Genomic DNA, 6,059 nt, shown 5'->3' with positions numbered 1-6,059 from the left:
AAGGAAAGGAAAGGAAAGGAAAGGAAAGGAAAGGAAAGGAAAGGAAAGAAGCTGCAACGAATGGAAAGAAATGCAAAGGGAAGGAAAGCTAGGAAAGGAATGCAAAGGAACGTTACTTTATTTCATTTATTTTAAATTTAATTTAAATTTAATTTAAATTTATTTAATTTAATTTTAATTTACATATTTTAGTTTTTTATTTATGTTTTTTTTATTTAATTATTATTTTTTTATACTATTTGATTGCATTTGTAATGAGTTGTACACTTCTCTTCTTACAAACTAGGTCCAAGTAGTCTAAAATTTAGTAAACAGCACAACATATTGAATTTAAACTAAAATTCGTAACAAAATTATCTCCTCATTCAAATCCATATTTCCGTTCTCGCTTGCTAAAACAGCCACATCCGCCACTTATGACTTCTGCAGCTGTGTAATCACCTGCCTCATACACATCCCTATTTATTCCACCTTTTATAACTCCACTCAGCTGTTTGCAGTGCAATTTACTCTCCAATTCTCCGCACACTTAAATAATCTCATCAGTAAACCACTCACATGCGCCTGCAGCAACTCCAGCTGATGCGTAGCACTTTCGCTTCATCGTGCCTGGCTGTCTGCCATATCTAACAGCTGTAGTTGCAGCTGTTGCAGTCCAAACTTACTCTGTTGCTGTTGCTCTGCACACATCCAACATCCTGTTGCTGTTACTGTGCTGCTTTCCATTTGCAATTGTGTGGAGCAGCAGTAGCAGCAGCGGCCTGTATCTGAATTGTATTGACTTCGTCCATTTTGTCTGCTCGCCGTAACTTCGGCCATCACCGAACCAGTCACATACTAAACACGCTGACTGCAAATACGTAACATTTTGTCCTGTCGCTGTTATCCTTGCTATGTGACTTTCGTGCATTCGTTTCTATATTTTGTTTGTTTGCCGGCTGCTGCTAGTGCTTTTGCTACTGCCACTGATGATTCTGCCGCTGCCTTTTTGGCCGAGCTTTCTTTGTAACGCACGCGCTGCAATGAAAGTCATTAGGTTTGTAGATAGCAAAGAGTTCGGTCGAATTCGAATCACACAAGCAGTGAGCCGTCAGTGCCAGGAAGCCAGCGAGCCAAGTCAAACGAAACGGCCAATCCGCGGCCTCAGACCGGTAAATAGTAGTTAGCCAGCTAAATTGACGTATGTATATATGTGAAAAGCCGGTAGGTGTAGATTGGCGTACGTTAAAAGCGATGAAAAGTTTAGCGATTTTTCTTTAATTTAGTGGGTGGCGCATATGAAAATGAAAAACGTTTTCGAATGGTTCATCGAATTACGAGTAAAATACTAACAACAAACCTAGCCTAGTGGTAGACAACAAATGAATTTTATGAGCGAATTTTGGTTTGTGTCTAAAACTATACGTTTTTCTACATTTTTTTGCGAAGTTTCCTCTGCTCGGTGCGATAGCGATTAGACTACGAGTGTACTTGTGTGAATGTGTTTTCTAGAAATGTGTAATCGAGTGAAAATTTGTGATTTTTTTTTTTTGAAAAAATCTTAGTTTTGGGGAAAATTTCTGCTAAGAATATATGAAAGTTTGCGAACTTCGGTGGCAAACCGCTTACTAGTTGTAAATTTACACTGTAAGTGCAAGAAAATTTCAATTCAATGACTGTGTGGGTTTTTTTAATAATAGCCATTTTACGCTTTAATTAAATCACTAAATGCATAACTAATTAAAATACTAAATTTTCGCACTTTAGAAAGAATAGGTTTCTGTATATGAATTCCATGAAACTATGCAATGTGTTGCATACTTTGAGGCGCACAAGCATCTCACTGCTTTCAATAGTTTCGTTATCGTCAGCTCTTTAAAATTCACGTATTATCTAAATTATTTTAGTGACAGCTTATTACTAGTTAGTTTCCAATCTTTCGGTTTTTGTTGAAAATTCCTCAAGTTCGTTTACACATCACTAAAGTATTTGGTTTTATGGAAAAGTTTAGTAGATAATATTTTGGAAATGTACTCCTCTTAGAAAATAGCACAAAAATGTGCGGTCTATCAGATGTATTAGTGATAAAATAATACATTATGCAAAATTTTTGGGACAGATTTATTTAATGGTGTTTATGCAAAGAAGTGTTTGTTTTGGTAAGTTACGAATTGCTTCGAACATATCTGAATACACCGCGCGACTGTCAAAATTTGCGTTGAGTTTTTCTCTCGGACGTCACGACTATTTTACAAAGGACTTTGAAATTTGAAAAATATGATTGCTTCAAAAAATTATTTAAAAATTTAGTGCAATGTTAGTATGTAGAAAAACAATATGGGTATCATATTATGACGAAGATTCTGTAGAATTAAATCAGCTTAAATTTTTTCTGCATAAGGGCAAGGTATTGAAAATTTCGTTTTAAAATTTTATCCTTGGATATTCTTGAAATTTTGCAATACCTATTTTTCAAACGAAAATTGATGTTAAGGACTAATATGCACTCGACCATATCCTCGAATTTTATTCTTGTAATTTTATAAGCTTCAAAAAAATTTAATTAATTTAAATGGAATTTTCGTACCTATTCGTCTTTGTCCCCAAAAAAATTCATTTATTTGTTAATTCTACAGAACTTTCTCTTACATTTGCTACCCATATTATTATTCTACAATGTACTAAATTAAAAAAAATAAATTGCAATTAAACACACCTTTGAAACTCCAAAGTCCTTTCAAAAAATCCTGAGAGAAAAACTAAAAACACAGTTTTACGACTATCGAGTATATGTAGATAAGCACACAATTTTATGTCTCTAAAATCTACTACCAAATTGTTTGTCTCTTTTGGGAAATATCTAGCTTTATTTTTATAAATTATTTGATATTGTAGCCTTTATTATCGAAAATATTCCGAAAAAAAATTCTGTGAAGATACCAAATAGGCCCAAAAACCCTAAAAATGTTGCAATGGAAAACATCGAAAGACAAACTTAAAAAGTATTTTAAATTTTTTCAGCCTTCTGCGGATTTGTTTCTTTATTTGTCCCAGTTTTTTCTGGAAACTGTTGGTACTTTTCAGAACCTCTGGCAAATTTTACAGTATTCTTCGGATAATCTGTTTGCCATTTTATCGGCCCCTTTATGAATATTTCGGCAATTCGTCAGATTTTTCAGACTCTTGCGTCGTTTCGGGACCTTTTAAAATTTCTCTGAGATTCAACCAGTTATTTCGAGATTTTTTTGAGACCTTACGGGATATTTTAGGAGCTTTTCTAAATTTTTTCAAGACTTTCAACACTTTTCGAGAAATTTTGATTTTTTTTTATTCCTTAAATTTCGGGAGTTTCTACGTACCTTTAATGATTTTTCAAAATTTTTAGAGACCCTTCGGACTCCTCAGAATTTTCAGAACCTTTTGAAAAAATACATACATGCGTAGATATGTGACAAAAGGCAAAGCTTTCAAAAATTCAGTACGAAAATTTTTTCGATATGTCTAATTTTACTAAAAATCTAAAAATTTATTTTATTTACAGAGCTGGGGCTGCAATATGGCTATCCTAGAGATGTTTATATAACACAGATCACCTTTTGGACAAAGTTCTTTTTTGGCTCCACTCAAGCTGGCATGAATTGGCTTTCTCTCAAACCGCTCCTTCGCCAGATTTTTACTCATCATTACCGTTTTACTCTACTTTAAGCTTTCTACAATTTCTAAAGAACCTACTAATCCTTGATCTCTCATTTTACTAAACTTTCAAGAAACTTCTTGTGAAAAGGTATCAAGCAGACCTGTTTTCGTAGAGAGCGCAATCGTAATAATATTGCAGGAGACAAACTTCTCGCCAAACTTTATTATGGTTAGGAAACTTTCCTTGAAGCTCAAATTTAAGCTTACTTTAGCATTTTTAGGCAGAGTCAACTGCAATTAGAGCTGCCTTCACACGTATTTGACTGTAAAATCGACTAGCCAAAGCATTTATATTTTACCAGAGAACTGACCCAGCTTAAGGACGACGTCGATTAGCCGTTCAACATCTCCTCTAATATTAAGACGGAAATCAAGATCTTGCGCTAAATCAAGGTGCGCTCAAAGCTAGAAAGGGAATGGCTGACGTCTCTTTCAGTTACTTCTTAAAAATTTTCTAAAAAGAATTACATATTTTTTGAGTCGGTCTAACAGAAAAAATTGAAAATCGAAATAATTTTTATTACGTTTAGATTTCCCGTGCATAGTTGGGTTTCTTGTCAGCTCAGCAATCGCTGCGCAGCTGCAACATCTTTCTGAATCCGAGGACGAACTAGCGGCGGTCAAGGGATTTATTTTGGCTCACAAAGCTGCAAACTTTTAATTCTTGTGGTCATTTTCATCGGCAATGTCCCTATTAAAAATCACGCACTAGCAATAACATACCGCCAGATCTTCATTCTCGCAGTTGCTATAGGAGAGGTGGACTCAGCGCAACACTTTTTCTTAAGCTACCGAGCTTTCTCGAGATTATACCTCCTGCAACTTGGCGTGAGCGCCATAATATTTTCTTTCAAGTGAAGATATCGACAGATTTCCGTCGACTTCGAACGATAGGTGGTTTTTCTAAGGCAATAGTACTTTCGGGGATTCGCCCTTACCTGGTGGTGGGTGGCCGCTTTTAATTTTTTTCTTTTCGGTATTTTTACCTGGAAGTAGAAAAAATCGTACCATTTTTTCTTTCACAAAAGAATATGTTCCTAATCAACTTAGCTGCACTAGAAAAAAACTTTAAAATAAACCTCGTTCCAAAAATAAGCAATCAACTTTTATCTAATTCAAATTCGTTTTACATGAACACACTACAAACTTCTAATTTCCTTCAGTCATGCTGTGGCCAAAGCTCCATATTTGTAGCACAGCTTTTCACGGCTTTGAAAATTGTAGCTCAAATTTAAATGTAACTAGCTCAAGCACGAATCATTTATTTATTTGTTTTACGCTTAAGTTTTTGTTTTTTTTTAAGTTGTGCATTTTTTTTGTTAAACTGCTTTTTTGTATGTCTCTGGTATTGTGGTTTATTTCTTTTTCTTTTTTTTTTTTGTCGCCGCAGTGTGCACAAAAAACCGGCTTCGGACGCTTAATCAGTTGAACCACAGCTTCATGGGTGCCGCCGTTGCAAGCGTCCACAATATATGCTCCAAGCGTTCCAGCAGCTGCCTGACTGACTCGAGTGGCTTTTGGCCAGCATTTTGGCAATTTTAGCAGTTTTTGGAGCAGCAAGCCAGTCGTGCCAGCTGCTGTAGCGTTTGCATAATACTCGCTTTTGTGTTTACTTATAGGCAGGCATACGACCATATGTACATACATATATGTCGATGTGAGCGCAATATAAGTACATACATATAAAGATAGTAAATTTCATATTTGTATGTATGTACATAAATATGTCCATATGTACGAATGAACGAGTTTAAGTATTATTTAATGTGACTGCCTCGCACATTACATTGCTTCCAATCTGCGCCACGGGTTCAGTGTCTGGTTGACGATTAGTTGCCACACCACATCAAGAAGCTACGTTTTGGTTTTGTTTTTATTTTCAGACATTTTTAAGTGTTTCCGTCTGGCAGCCAGAGTTGTCGTCATAAATGGTGCTTTAGGTTTGTCGCTGACAGAACGTAATAGGCGAAGCCAGAAATTAACAGAAAAAAACAAAAAAAAAAAAAAACATTTCTTGTTGTAAGCGTTGATTGACAATTCTTCTATTTGCTTTTTACCCTTTTTCTTTGGTCATGAATTTTGCAAGAGAATTGAATCAATTCAGAAAAAAAGGAAACAATTTTGGGCGCGGCGAGCTGCCTTTACAACATCTACGCTGATAAGTTTTCTTTAAAATAAGTTCTTTGTAGGGTAATAATGTGCATAATTAACATCCTGACGTCGATGCCCCTAAGGGCCTGTTGGCTTCCATGTCAGGAAAATAATTGATTGCCGATGGACGGCGGCTACTAGGAAAAAGCCTACTAAATTGACTTGTGCCAAATGTAGCCATTGTCACAGCTGTGGTATGTCCGGAGGTCCAGTCCCGCCATTGGAATTTCCAG

The 6,059-nt window shown here is 35.6% G+C and overlaps 1 protein-coding gene across 1 annotated transcript in view; it reads left to right on the top strand.

Annotated features, from left to right (window-relative positions):
- The first annotated feature begins 195 nt into the window (after nt 1–195).
- Nucleotides 196–6,059, top strand: part of LOC118735860 — a 548,047-nt gene continuing 542,183 nt past the window's right edge. The window contains exon 1 of the mRNA XM_036465840.1: nt 196–1,151. The gene's annotated coding sequence lies outside the window, so the exon portion shown is untranslated. The remainder of the gene's footprint in view (nt 1,152–6,059) is intronic.

Source organism: Rhagoletis pomonella, unplaced genomic scaffold (genome assembly GCF_013731165.1).
Source record: "Rhagoletis pomonella isolate Grant_MI unplaced genomic scaffold, Rhpom_1.0 Rhpom_scaffold_00003, whole genome shotgun sequence".
NCBI classification, from domain to species: Eukaryota; Metazoa; Arthropoda; class Insecta; order Diptera; family Tephritidae; genus Rhagoletis; species Rhagoletis pomonella.
Note: the sequence above shows the minus strand (reverse complement) of the source record. Positions and strands in the feature narration are given on the sequence as shown.